Genomic DNA, 15,710 nt, shown 5'->3' with positions numbered 1-15,710 from the left:
AATAGCTTTGACAAGAGATTCTGTAATATTGGAGAGTAGTAAGTCTCTGTTTTATAGTGTGATGCTCATAGCAAACCAAAACACCCTGCTAGCTAAGGTGTTGTGTTTGATTTGCCAGGTTGCGGGGCCAAGAAATCCAAGTTACAAAAGAAAGATTTGGCACACACAAAAAGATTGACCCTTACATCACTTTGTGAAGTCCTTCAGATACAGACTTTACTTCTATGATAACGACTACTTTCAGTCACCATCTTCAACAACGCTTCCAAAGTCTTTACTTTCTATTAAACTCTTTTATTGATGACAAAGAAAATAAACATAAATACATCTGTTCTGCAGAGAGCAATCACAATGTTAGCAAGCATCAAAGTTGTTGCAATCTACATATTCACTTCCATTTATCACCTCTCAGCTGCACTAATCTAGTAGTGTTCACTTTCTCGGGACGGGGGTCACTTTGTGGTGGGGTACATATCCCTCCCTAATACAGATTTCACTTGCCCCACATCTGTTCCCATTTCTTATGGCAGCCTCCGTTTTCAAATACAGTCTTGTCGGCGAGCATACTCCAGTCCATATCCTCATCCAAGCCTGTATTTTTGGTGTTGGGCCGGATCCCATTCTTCTAGGAATATTACGCTTGGCTATCGCCAAACTCAGTGTCACCCACGTCCTTTCTTTGCCTTACAGATCTGTGTCACCCCATATATTTAAAAGGCACCATTTGGCTTCTGGCTCAAACCTTGCCCCCAGTACTTCCCCCATACAGCCCACAATTTCCTCCCAATATTGTCTAACATATATATAGGCCCATAATATATGACAAAACATGCCTTCTTGATTACATGATCTTCTACATTTTGAATCCTCTCTATTACCCATTTTAGTGAGTGTTCGAAGCAAGAGATACACTCTGTGCAAAATTTGTAGTTGTACCAACCGGAACCTAGAAGTAATGGCACCCTCTCGTGGGGAGGCCAACGCCTCTTGCCAATCATCGTTCTCTAATTCCTCCATGTCACTTCTCCACTTTTCTCTAAGTGGAGAGAAGGCATCAGGCATTATTGATCAGCTTTTGATAAGTCAGGGAAATCGCCTTGTGGTTCATGTGACCTATTCAGATTCTATCTTCTAGTGGAGAGGATTTCGGAAAAACCTCCTCCTTGGAAATTGCTGCTTGAAGAGTGTGCCTGCTCTGCATGTATCTAAACATCTCTGAGGTGGAGAGTTTGTATTCGCATTGTAGCCCCGCAAAGGGGATCATCCCCCCACAGGACGCCCACTCAAGCGATGCCTATTAAATCCCACCTATCGAATCCTTTAACATCCCTCAAAGTCCCTAGTTGTTCTGTATCCCAAAGTGGGGTGGCCTGTGTGATCCTTGATGCCCAACCCAGGCTCTTGTTAGTTGCATGCCAGACCTGTACCGTGTGTTTTTTGGGGCCCATGAGGTGTAGTCGCGTTGGTGTTATATAGAGTGCTCGATTCGATTCTTAAACTTTATTCGATTGTTCATCAAAACATCATAAAAGTATACAGAATAAAACATGACACAAATGGATTAATACAAAATTGGGGAATACAGTACATGGAGAGACTCAATGAGTAAAAACATGGATTAGCAGCAAAAGGTTAAGGCTGACTCAATGTTAAAATACCATACTTTTTCTGGCCGAAATTGATTTTAGGATGAAGGTTGCGATAAAAAAACAGATATCCGGAGCAGCAAGTGCAAATAGAAATTTCATAGCATTAACATTTGAGGACACAGAGTATTTCTTAAACAGTGGTTGTAAATGTAAATGTACATGTATTTATATAGCGCAAATCACCGACCCGGTATCTAAGCGCTTGCTTAGGGAACCCGTCCTGGTATTCCCCTGTGAGATAACCCCGGCAGGGTATCCACAAGGGGAAAGCCAGGCATCCCACCGCGAGGGGCCGTTGTGGAGATTAAGCAAGCTATTGCCCAGAGTCGCAGAGTGTGAACCCGTGAATCGAGTAGGCACCGGAGCGAGAATTGTCGAATCCGTGGACATTTTAGGACTCAAGACCCGCCAGGCCGGGAATTGAACATTGGTCCCGGGCTGACCTCTGCTTCCAGGTCTGCCTTCTCTAACCAGTGAGCCACACTACTCCACTCCACTGGTTTGAGGTAGAGAATACGTAAAGGTTTATAGAGAGGGCATAATAGCATAAAGTGCAGTGTGCTTTGTTTAGTGATTCCGTCACAGGGACAGGGGGTGGCAGAGTAAATTTTCATCCTCGGGAATGCCACCAGGTTATGCACAATACCTAATGTGCTCTTTTATAGCTTCCCTGGGGCAAAACCATTTCATCAATTCTGTATTCCGGTTCATTATTTGGACATAATATACAATGGTTGATTACGAACCCTTGCTTGTACCATCCCATTACCTGTGTTCGCATGGATATTCGAGGCAGCCTTCCAATCCATATGAGTTCCCTCTTTTCGCTCTCAATAGTTTTAAAATAGGTGGTTGGGACTGGGAAAGGCGTATTTTACAGTACATGGAGAAAAAGGGAAAGTGTCATCATTTCAAACAATGCGGTGCGTCCCCGTAGGGATAATGGGAGGGTTTTCCAATGTCGTTTTTCAAACGTTGCAGTGGGGGCAAGAGGTTTGGATTATAGAATCGTGTAGGGTCGGTGGTAATATAGATTCTTAAATATCTGAATCCATCTGTGGCTATTGCTGCCTCACAGTTCCTCGGAAGGGGGGTCACCTTTCAAAACATAGACTATGGACTTTGTCCAATTGATTGTGTATCCTGCCTACTTCCTAAACAAATAGAAGATATGTAGCACCCTATGTATCGAGAATTTAGGTGAGGCTAGGTATAAAAGTATATTGTCTGCATAGAGAGAGTTTCTCGCCCAGCTGAGTCCCCTTATTAGATGATCGCCGCAAATCCATAAAGCAAGGGGCTCCAAAACTAGGGCAAAGAGTTTTGGTGACAGGGGACAACCCTGTCTAGTCCCCCATTATAAGGCAAAAAACGGCGACAGTGTACCATTGAGCACCACTTGTGCCAGTGGGTCACTATGGAGGAGTTTAAGCCAAGCCGCGAAATTTGGACCAAATCCCAGCTTTCTCATTACTGCGAATAAGTAAGGTCATTTAATGGTGTCAAATGCGATTATGGCAACTAGGTACATCACCGCAGCATACTCCCTTAACGTACTCATCTGTCCCAGTACTCAATGGAGTCAGTGCAAATTAAGTTGGGTATTCCTCCCCGGTGATTTCAAAACAACCTGCATTAAGCGTTAGGCAAGTCATTCAGCAAGGATTTTAGCTTCAACATTAAGGAGGGAGATGGAGTGATATGAAGAGTGACTATTCCTTGGTTTGCCATCCTTGTGGATTACCACTATTGTGGCTAGTCGCTGGTCAATAGAGAGTTTGCCACATTCGCGACTTTCATCATACATATCCTTCAGGTATGGGGCAATCGTATTGGCCACCAGTTTTTAGAGCTCTATTGGAAAGCCATTAGGTCCTCCTGCTTTTCCAGTCTTCAGTTCCCTAATTGCCTGCGCTGCTTCGTCACCTGTATTTTACGCCCTCCAAGAGTGTTAGATCCTCCAAGGTTAGAGATGGGAGGGACATGACTGCTAGTAGTTTGCTGGACCCCATTTCTGATAATGTGCTTGTGGTGGAGTACACTTGTTCATAATGTGTAGCGTGCTCTTTTGCTATCTTTTGTGGGTCGTGTATCATGTCCCCTCCTTCTGTCATTAGCTCCGACTCTAATCTGTTCTCCTGTTCCCGCTTGTCAAGCCAGGCGAGTAGTTTCCCTGCCTTGTCTCTGACCTCAAAAACCATGTTTTGGGTGGCTCTATTCATAGCGTTTGCGGCCTCTGTTGCTAAGTCTTTGTATTCATTCTTTTTAACACTCAGTCTATGTTGTGAACTTTACGATCCGTCCTGATCCAGCTCACCCTCCAATTGTAAAATGTCACTTTCTAGTATTGTCAGGGCTGCCTGCATTTACTTTTGTGTGCCGGCGGTCAGAGAGATGGCCTGCCCACTAACTACTGTCTTAAATGCTTCCCTGAGGGTCTGTGCGGACCCTACTGAGCCCTTATTCTCCTGAAAGTAGAGTTCTATGGTTTCCTAACACCCTTTTGTATAAGTGGGTTGTTTAGACTCCAGGGTGTAATGGGCACTATTCTCCACATTTGTCGCTCGCCTTCTCAGTAAAGTGCACAAACAGGCGAGTGGTCCGCGATACCTCTTACCAAGTGGCGTACCTCTTTAAATCACACTGCTTGCTCTGCCGGGGTGAGTACATAATCTATTCTAGAAAGACTGCCCTTTTTCTGGGTAGAGGACTAGCCAAACGTCCACCAATCCAATGGCTTCCAGAAACCAGGAGAAGCGTGTCTGTGTATTCTGCAGGTCAAGGTGTGGGTGTTGATCTAGTCATCCAGACAAAGTTGCATTAAAGTCCCCTCCTATTAAAAGTCTGCCGACTGAGAGGCTCAGAAGTAATTCACCCAAATCCCAAAAGGCTGTATTGTGAACGGAGGGAGGGACGTACATGGTCACAATCAAAATTGGATGGCCCTCCCTACTTTCCATGACCGTTGCATATCTACCTTGTGTATCTACTCATGAGTTAGTCACATTCAGTGGGAAAGCAGTTCTCATAAACATACCCACCCCTCTAGAGCCAGTGGAAAAAACAGAATGGGCCAGTAGGTTATAACCTCATTGATTCATTACCTACCTATTAATTGTGTCTGTTGTAGTAAGACTATATCAGGAGAGTGCCACTTTATTTATTGGAGTGTGATCCCACACTTTAGCTTGTCTTCCATTTACATTCAGCGAAAGGAGCCTCAGGCCATTATCTGATGTCAGCCCATACTGGTTCATTGGAATTCTCTCTACTAGTCCAAATCCCACACCCAGGATAGTGGCTTTGGTGTGAACAGGATGCTTGGACTCCAATTTGTTGCCCCTTGGAAGCATTCAGCCCCCCGTGATACATAGGTCAGATCGTCATAGTCTCCAGAATGCACCGTAACCGCAGCACCACTTTCCCTCCCTGCACCCTGATATGGCTAATTCTTGTGTCATCCAAAACTTTAACAAAAAACAAATATACCCGATCACACCCACCCTGTAATCTGGGCCTAGAACTACCAGCACTCCCAAATTTGCAGAGTGCATGTTGCCCTGTCCCAACTAGTGCATATATAGAAAATATGAGATGGGTAGTGACCCATTTGGCCCCTCACCATCCACCACCACCTGCACTTTGTGCATAACTTTTATATATATTTATATTATACAAAAAGGATATAGTCTCAATACTGGTGTTGGTCGGTTAAGGAGTATTCAGCCAGTTCCGTCCTCCTCCAACTTCGCAATAATGCGAGTAAAGCAGCAAGTAGCCTGTGATGGCATCTCGGTCCTTTCATCATTCAGATTCACTGTTCTTGGTACCACACGCTCCCTGGTTTCCATTCTCCGACGGTTTTCTGTTGTGTCTCTCACATTGTGGTCTGGGGCTGACCCTTCTCCATCTGTCAAGCCATTCCTGTGCTGCAGCTGCTGTATCAAAAAACCACGTCTTCCCTTCTGCTTTTCTGGGAATAACATGGAGTATTGTATGCCTTTGTCTCATAGAACTTTCTTGATCTCCATGAAGGAACACCTTTGTTTCTGTACCTATATAGTGAAGTCAGGAAAAAAGGTGATTCAGCTGTTCTCATATGTAACTGGTGGTGCACTACGGGCCATCTGCAACTCCATGTCCCGGTCCCGAAAGAGAAACAATCTGGCTAGCAGGAGTCTGGGGAGGCCCCCAGGTCTAGGCCTACCACCCAGAACTCTGTGGGCTCTCTAGGCAGAAGAAATATTAGAAAGGCCCTTCGGTTGCAGGTGCTTCGTAATTAAATCTTCCACAAAGATATCAACCGAGGGCCCCTCAGCTCGCTCAGGAAACCCCAAAATTCTGATGTTTTTACGGCAAGATCTGCCATCATAATCGTCCAATTTGATTGCCAGTTATTGAGTGGTGGCTCTCAGTTCTTTAATTTGCTGTTGCATGGTCTTTGTATATGTTTGAAGGTCTGCCATAATCTTCCCCACTGTTTTAGGTTTATCACCCATTTTCTGTAGGTCTGCCCTAATGAGGGTTACCTCTATCGTGATGGAGTCCATTCTATTCTACAATGAGGTGCGGACTCCACTTATTGCCTGCCTGATGTCTTTTAAGGTAGGATCTCTACCCTCTGAGTCTGGCGCAGCTGAGGCAATCCCTTTGCATAATGTATCAACCTCTGGAGTTTTTTGCATTTCATATTTATCAGGTTTGGTCTTGCAGGTTCCCTTTTGGCCCTTGATATGAGCCATCATGTCCGATGCGGAGTTGGGAAGGACCCACTTTCTGTTTGACTCTAGTGGGTAGTAGCCGCCGCCTGACTGTGAAGTTAATCACTCCACTTGGCCTGTCAGGTTTCCCCAGGCGCAATCTGTGGTTATTGCTGGTGTCACTGAGGCTGCTTCACGTAGACAGGCATTTGGTGGCCACAAGTCAGCCAGAAGTCTCAGGGCATTCTCAACCAGTCCCCACAGTCACTCGACGCGCCAGTGCAATGTGCAGCCAGGAAATGCATGTGGGGGTGTTGTTCTTACTTGATTATGCCGGTCTGTGGACCACGCCAGCAGTTGATGCCTCCACTACCACTCCATGAGGCCTCCAGGGCACCCGAATTCCCTGCCATCACTTCCCTGGCACTCCTTGGTCGTCGACTGGGTGGCTGGCGTCTTGCTGCCCTCATCAAACCATTCACAGTGTGCAGCTGGGGACTATTGGGAGGGAGCTCCAGGGGGTCAGAATGTATGTGGCCCAGGATTCCCGTGCCCCCTCTGCAACATTGTCCACTGTTGCGTACTCGCCCGATGCCTCGGCTGATCTGAAGAGAGGGGTGGGGGGATAAAAGCAGCATGGGCACCTCCATCACGATCTCGCTCCAGTCATCAGGCACTCTATTGCGCTGCCAGGCTCCGCCCCTCGCCGCTCTTCCCTCAGGCTCAGTACCCCAGTCCGAGGATCAGGGCCCCCAGCAGGCCTTCATATGTCTCATCCTTTCGGCCTGGAGCGCAAGTAATCAGGCTTAATCCATCAGCACCAGACTCAAAAAGCACCGGGCACTGTATTTTATTGAGCTTTCGGATCTGTTTAGTGGATTAATGGGTGGTGGAGGCGAGCGAGCTTCTCTAACTTGCAGCCATTTCCTTTGGCACCTGGCCACACCCGCCAACTCTTTACATTAATGATATAGAATAATAGCCCTGTAATACTTCTTTTCTGTTGACAAATTAATTAGAGTTTATGATGCAGAGTTTATAAACTAAGGTACTGATTAGGATAGCCGTTGGACTTACGTTCGACCACCATCCCTTCGGAAACGGGAAGGCCCGACTAGCTGTCAGCGGTCCCGCACCCTGAATCACATTGCGACTGCCTTCAAGGTGGTTGCAGAGTGTATATTTTGTATTGCGATTGGTGCTGCGGGCTGCAGCACACACCACAGTACAAAATATGCACCCCGTGCATATCCCTGAACTATGTGGCAGGCACCATGTGGTGCCTGTCACAAGATGCAGGGATATGTTGAGGGACAACATAGGCACCCTTTAGGGGCCATGTCGGAGGCCCAGAGAGGAAGGGGGCCTGCTACAGGCCACCAATGTCCCTTTCCAACTGCATTTTTATGGTGGATAAACAGCCATGAAAAGGCAGGCAGAAAGGGACATTGTAATCCTGTGCCTGGAAAGCTCTGTTGTAGGGATACAAGTCCCTCCGACGGACCAACAGGCTCTTGGACAAGTCGGATACATGGCAGGCAGTCTCTCCGACTGCCAACCATCTGCCCACCATCCTAGTGTGACGGGCGGTAATCAGGATTACTGTCAGGTGCTGTCTGACCATTTTTCACTCCTGCCTCTACCTTTGATACAAAAGGACTGCTTGATCATCTACCACCCAGCTGTACTCGCGCTGCACCAGCGCTGTGTTTTTAAATTTTGTTTAATTCTTATTTTGGGCTTGTGCTGTATTTGGGTCCTACCTTTGTTTTTAACTGTGGTCTTGTGTAGCTTCCGCGCTCGCCTCCTGCCCCCTCACTGCATTTAAAAAGTGCACTTAGGTGCCTCCAATCACCACCACTTTGGTGGGTCCGGGCTCATGGGATCTTTGTAGGCGCCATTTTGGGCTGGGATACTTCATCCTGCGGCGGCCGCCATCTTAGAGCGGACTTCGCGCGTGCAGGGTGACGTGAGAGCCTATTTAAGGCGGTCTTCGGTGGGGCTGGATTCTTGATCATCTACCACCCAGCTGTACTCGCGCTGCACCAGCGCTGCGTTTTTAAATTTTGTTTAATTCTTATTTTGGGCTTGTGCTGTATTTGGGTCTTACCTTTGTTTTTAACTGTGGTCTTGTGTAGCTTCCGCGCTCGCCTCCTGCCCCCTCACTGCATTTAAAAAGTGCACTTAGGTGCCTCCAATCACCACCACTTTGGTGGGTCCGGGCTCATGGGATCTTTGTAGGCGCCATTTTGGGCTGGGATACTTCATCCTGCGGCGGCCGCCATCTTAGAGCGGACTTCGCGCGCGCAGGGTGACGTGAGAGCCTATTTAAAGTCGCTCTCATACGCGCAGCGTGACGCGCAGGTTGACGCCCTCGCTGTGCCTGAGTCGTGCCGGAGTCCTGCCCGTCAGCGTCCCGGAGGCGTCGGGGCGACGGGGGACCCTGACCGGCACTACTCTGGCTGCGATGATTTGCTATTCTTCTGCGTCACTGCGGGATTTGCGGGGCCATTCTAGCTCCTGCCGCTCCGTTTTTCCAGGGCGGTTTAGGGGCAAACGTTGCTGCCCATCCTGCGGCTGGAGGCCTGCCTTGTCTTGTGCTACTGTGTCACGTCTGGTAACTGCTGATGCGAGGCATCTTTGCATGCTGTTGAACACAAGGTCGGTAGGTCGTCATGCCTTGCATATTCATGATCTTTTGGTCAGGGAAAATCCTCTGTGCCTGCTTCTGACGGAAACCTGGCTCGGAGAGGCTTCCCACCCGGATGTCTTCGCCGCCATTCCGCCGGAATATAACATCTTCCGGCAGGACAGAGCGAAGGGGAGGGGAGGGGGAGTAGCCGTGGTGGTGAAAAAGTGCGTCTCCTGCTCAGTACTTCCCTTGATCCCTATTGGGAATGCCGAGTCGCTTGCCTTCATGATCAGATTGTCCCCGGGCCAGGCCCTGAAGGGGCTGTTGATCTATAGACCTCCAGGTCCTGTGGGTTCCTTCTTTGAGGATCTACAGACAGTTGTTTCCGAGTTGGCGCTATCCACTCAGCTCTGCATTGTGGCTGGCGACTTCAATTTCCATCTGGATGTGGCGGATGACCCTGATGCGGCCAAATTGATGGATGTTACTTCTCCGCTTGGTCTCATTCCCTACGTATCAGGGCCAACACATGAGAAGGGGCATACCCTGGATCAGGTGTTTTCATCTGTTCCGCTCGTGGAGGTTGCCACCCTGCAGATGCTCTGGACCGATCACTGGTTGATCAGCTTTGTGGTGCTGGAATGCGCGCGTCCGGATTACAGAGCGCCCACCTTGCTTAAACCGGCCTCGAGAGCGCTTCATAGAGTTACTCCTGACTTGCTCGAGCAGGCACTGCTGAAACACCCCTGTCCTCTCTCGGGTGACCTGGATAGTGACACAGAGACCCTGCAGTGTTGGCTTACCGATCGGTTGGAAGAGCTCGCTCCCAAGGTTGTCCCTCGGTCCACGGTGGCTCGGCATTCTGCCCCTTGGTTTACGGAGGCGCTCCGTGTGGCTCGTAGGCAGTGCAAGGTGGCCGAGAGGGCCTGGCGCCTTGCGTACGATGGAGAGGCTAAACTTGCCTACAAGGCGGTGTTGAAGGCTTACCATCGGGACATTCTCGGTGCCAAGAGGGTTTATCTGGCTAGGAGGATAGAGGCATCTGCGAACTCCTGTAAGGAGATCTTTAATATTGTGAAGGAGTTTACGATCCCCAGCTCCCATCCGCCCCTTCCAGCTTCGGTGGATGCTTGGGCCTGCGATCTCGCTGGTTTCTTCACAAATAAGATCAAGGCCATTCAGGCCACCTTCGTGGAGGAACCGGATGGAGGGAGTGGTGAGAGGCTGGACTTTGGACTGCCGCAGACTTCGGTGGCAGTGCTGTCCGACTTCCCCACTGTTACCAGCGAGGCCTCTCTTATGCTGTTGGCCAACCTCCAATCTGGTTCGCCACTCGACCCCTGCCCCGCCAAATTTTTGGCTGGGATGGCGGCAGTGGTGAACCCTTTAGTCAACCCTATCCTCAATGCCTCCCTGAGGGAGGGGCGGGTCCCTAGCTCTTGGAAAAGAGCGATGGTGATCCCCCTCCTAAAAAAAACGGGCCTTGACACCGAAGTCCTGGCGAACTACAGGCCTATCTCGCTGTTACCAGCACTAGCGAAGCTTACGGAAAAACATGCGCATGGCGCTCTTTCTAGTTTTTTGGAAGCCAATAATCTGCTCCATCCATCTCAATCGGGCTTCCGACCTAATTTTAGTATGGAAACAGCTCTGATAGAGGTGACTGAGATCATCAGGGAGACTCTTGATGCCGGCGGCAGGGCCATGCTGGTCATGTTAGATCTCTCGGCGGCTTTCGACACCGTCCCCCACAAGACGCTTCTAACCAGGCTTTATGACATCGGCCTGAGGGGGACGGTGCTGAGGTGGTTTACTTCTTTCCTGGAAGGCCGCCGCCAGACGGTCTGGGTTTCCCAGAGCTCCGCCGAGATGCCGCCATTGGGAGTTGGGGTTCCACAGGGTTCTGTGTTGAGCCCCACATTATTTATGTCCCCTCTGGCGGCCTTGGTAGAGGCGTATGGGGCCCAGATCGTCTCCTATGCCGACGACACGCAACTCCTCTTCACATGCGGGAAAGATCAAGAGTTTGTGGGAGAGAGAATCCGGGACTGCCTTGCGCTGGTCTTCGACTGGTTCCAGCGGAACGGTCTGAGGGCCAACTCAGGAAAGTCTGAGATTTTATTTTTTGGTTGCGTTGCCGATCCTGATTGGCAGCATTGGTGGCCGTCCGACATGAGTTCTCCTGTACAGTCCTCAGTGGTGGCCAAAAACCTGGGCGTCAAGCTAGACAATCAGCTGTCGCTCCGCACTCACATCCTTGGCCTGGCCGGCACTTGCTACGGATTATTGAAAATGCTCCGCAAATTTTTGCCTCTGTTATCTGAGGAGCATAGGAGGATTACAGTGCAGGCTCTAGTCGGTTCGAGGCTAGATTATGCCAATGCTCTTTTTCTTGGCCTTCCTGATTACCTGGTCCAGCGCCTTCAGGTGGTGCAGAACTCTGCCGCCCGGACGATCTTTGGTCTAGGGAGACAAGCTCGAGCGTCTGGGTTGCTCCAGTCGCTCCATTGGCTCCCCATTAGGAAGAGGATCCAGTTTAAATCCTTGACCCTGATGCACAAAGCTCTGCATGGTTCAGGAGCGGGATATCTGCAGAGGAGACTGACTTTTTATCGTCCGGCTCGTTCCCTCCGTTCGGAAGCTCTTTGCAGAGCGGTGGTTCCACGGGTGAGGAAGGCCCGTGCGGGAGGGCGGTCTTTTGGCTACAGAGCCCCCCAGCTTTGGAATCTGCTTCCATTTTCTCTGCGGAGTACTGTTAATTTGCTCCAGTTTAGGAGGGGCCTGAAGACCTGGCTTTTTAACTCCTAGTCTGTTTTTACTGCCCATTGTCTTTTTTCTGTTCTGTTCTGTTTGCCTGTTTTTAGCTGTGTTGTGTTATTTTAATATGAGTTGAGGGTGGAAAGCGTCGGGACACTCCCTGTGAGTAGCTGCACGCTATACAAAAGCTCAATAACATAACATAACAAACGAAATGGCCAAATCCTTGGTTAAGCTCCAGCTGTTGTCACACACCAACAGAAGGATTCACCAGTCCTATCTTCAAATCTCTCCTGTATGAAAATGAGGCAGAGGAGCTACCTATTGTGCTGCCAAAGCACAACCCTTCCCGTAAGTTGCCCTTTTACCAATTTATTGAGGTAGCAAAAGGTGTGGCCATAGTATTGCCACAGGCAGGTTGCAGTACCCCTTTGAGGTTCCTGTGCTTGCCTAAGAGGCCATTGGGTAACGTGTCAACTGCAGACATACATTTGGAACAACCTGTGCGTTATAAGGCCCAGACCGGGTTACCCCAGTGTTTTGTTCTTTTGATGGGACTCTGTTGGTGTTTTGTGGCATATAAAAGCAAACAAACATTAATAGTATTAGCGGTCACTGAAAAACATAAAATAATAGGTGGTCTTGTGCAAAGTACACATTCAAAGTACATTTATTTGTTCACTGCTCAGGCTTGAGTCATAGTTGTCAAAAAATCTTCCAAAAATATACTTTCCATGATTACTTGAACCGGCCCACGTAAGGCTTGCCACTTCAGAGAACATTCAGTATTTTTCCTGTCTTCGTGTGAATTAACGCAGCAAGGGGGCTCCACCAAATTGTATAGTTTAAAATGTTCTGTCATTTTACAGAGTGCTTTTTCCCAGACCTGTTCATCATTCACGCAGCAATAAAATCTGCAGGCTGTGCACATACATCCATCCACCTTACATGTGACCATGGCTGGAGCTGGGTCTAGGCAGATGAGATTTTGGCGTGCGCACCTGCCTCTGATTAGATCCCAGACTCAGTGCTGCAAGACTCGGAGGCAGGGCTGACAGCTGAAACACTACACGCACCCCACACGAGCTCATTAGCGATATACAGTTGTGCTACGGCGTCTCACAACCAATTGCGTTTGAATTGATCAAGGGCCTTTTCAATAAACACGAAGAAATGAATGGTATCCACCTTTATTAGAGCATCGGTAACACAGCAATTTTGTGTGATCAAAGCCATCTATTAGAAGACACAATAAATAAGAACTACCTTAGAGGTAGTTTTTGTTGCTGCCGCGTTAGACAGTGTGTGCTGCAAACAAGTGCAGAACATACACAATTAGACATAAACAAAAGACGACGATGGCAATCTTATTTAATGCCACTAAACCTGCTGGCCATTTTGGAATAGGGGGGTCCTGTTCATGGTATTGCGAGCGGGGTCAGGTGACAAATAAAATAATCATCGTGTTTGAGCAGAAAGCACTGTAGCAACGAACAATAATATACATATTGCACAAATTAATGTGGAAACCATGCATTCGGATAAGAGAAGGCCATGCTTACAGCTAGATTCTACGGCCCACATGCATCAATATCGGCTTTTGCGATTTCTAAATTGCGAAAAATAGCGATTCGCAATTTAGAAATCGCAAAAGCCTATGCATGATTATTTTTTCATTTTTTATGCAATTCAGTAAAAATCGCTATTTTTACCGAATCGCATAAAAAATGAGATTTTCAAATTGCGAATTCGCAATTCCCATTCATTCCCATGGGCCAAAATGCCCATAGGAATGAATGGGAATTGAGAATTCGCAATTTGAAATCGCAATTCATCAATCCATTTAAAGGGTGGAGAGGGGGGTCTAAATGACCCCTCCCTGCACCCATGAAATGTACTTTTCAGTAGAAGTTACATACACACATGTCCAAAGGACATGAGTGTCTGTAACTTAACAGTTTAAAAAATGCATTTTTGTGCATTTTTTAAACAATTTCGCAAATTACCACGAGGTTGAACTTCGTGGTAATTTGCACTTCCAATTTGAAAAATCGCACATTTTTTGGAAATGATGCATAGTATTTAAGAAATCGCAAAATTGCGATTTCTTATATGCTATCGCAATTTTAGAAATCGCAAAAAAGTTGCGATTTCTAAAATAGCATGATGCATCCCAAACAGCACTTTTGGAATCACAAACGGCCGATTTTAAGGAATCGCACCGTTTGCGACTCCAAAAATGCTTGATGCATGTGGGCCATCATTGTCCCGTTTTGCGAGTCCTTAATAGCGAATATTAAGGAATCGCTATTAAGGACTTGCAAAACGGGTTCATGTAGGAATCGCTAAATAAATTGCGATTCCTACACATTCCTTATTTGCGATTAGCAAATTGCTAATCGCAAATAAGGATGCGATTTCAAGGGTGCCAGGGGTGTCCAAAGGACACCCTGTAGCACCCTTGAAAGGTAATCTACATTGGTGTTGCGCACACACATGTCCAAAGGACATGTGTGTGTGTAACATGCAACTTAGAAAAAGGCATTTAAATGCATTTGTCTAAGTTTTCGCTATTTACCACGAGGTTTGACCTCGCGGTAAATAGCGGCCCAAAATAGCGATTTCGCAATTTTTAAATGCTTCTTGAATTGCATTTAAGGAATCTCTAATTGAGATTCCTTAAATGCAATTATTCGCAAATATGCGATTTCTAAAAATGCGATTTTTGCATTTGGGATGATGAATCCCAAATGCAAAAATAGCGCTCGCAAAGAATCTGGCCCTTTGCGAGCCGTTTTCGGCTTGATGAATCTGGCCGTTAAGTCACTTCCTATGCGGCTGCCCACCTTCTCTTTGTCTCTATCCCATCCCTGCTGCCGTATTAAACTGACAATGAAGGGCTGATCGAAGTTTCAATGCTGACAATGAAGGGATGATCGAAGTTTCAATGCAATGAGGTATAGCAAATGAGTGATGTTGGGGCAATGCCTGGCAAGAATAGGAAGTTCAAATCTGGTCGAACATCTCATAACACCTCGTCCTCCTGCAGTTTGATACCACAGCTCCCTTTCATTGTGGCATCTCACAAGGGGCACCTCAAGCTGCCCTAAACAACCACATGAACCAAACACCACCAACATCGCCCCGTGGGCAGCCTGCAAGAACCACAACCTCCCTAAAGTCATCTCCAATTGTTATCCTGCTATCCTTCTCCACAGCACCACCAAGGAATCAGAATTCAGCAAGGTCTGCTTGAAACCATCACGCATTAGTGTGGCATGTTCTCACGAACAATGAAATGAACAGACCATGGTCACAAACATAGCAAAACCTCCTGTAGCCAGTTCAACATCACAGAGGTCCCATCAGCAAGCACTTCCACCGACAGTCCAGGATCACTGTTCTGAAGAGGCTGCTATTACCTTTCAAAAATTACAAGGAAGAAACTGACATCATGGCTGTCCCTGCTAAACATATCTTATTGATCCTGTAGGTCATGCCCCACTTCTAGGTTTTCTACTATCAGCAACAAAACCGACCATGGCTACCTCACATTGAACCATTTATTAGGTATTTTTAGTTGCAGATAAGAACCCATGTCAGTACTTCCAAGTATTGCAACACATGCTGAGCCCAGATGGAACACATAGATCCCTTACACGTTCACCTATGACATCAGTGCTCTGGAGGAAAATTAAGGTGACAAGTAGTCCCTAATTAACTTCCAAAAAATAAAAATAAATAATATGTGACTACATATACAAGTCAATGCAACCATTATCCGCTACTTGAAATATGGGAGAAGATTTTCTACAAGAGTCAATCTACACACACATTAGCCAACAACTACCAAGTCAACTTCCCCTGCCCTTCAAGGACACCAGAAGACACAGGCATTAAGCACAGACGTATGAAAAAGCCATAAGAAGCTACAACGGAAGTCCACCGAATTTAACGCCAGTGGCCTGATGT

The sequence above is a fragment of the Lissotriton vulgaris genome, chromosome 1_1 (genome assembly GCF_964263255.1).
Source record: "Lissotriton vulgaris chromosome 1_1, aLisVul1.2, whole genome shotgun sequence".
NCBI classification, from domain to species: Eukaryota; Metazoa; Chordata; class Amphibia; order Caudata; family Salamandridae; genus Lissotriton; species Lissotriton vulgaris.
Note: the sequence above shows the minus strand (reverse complement) of the source record.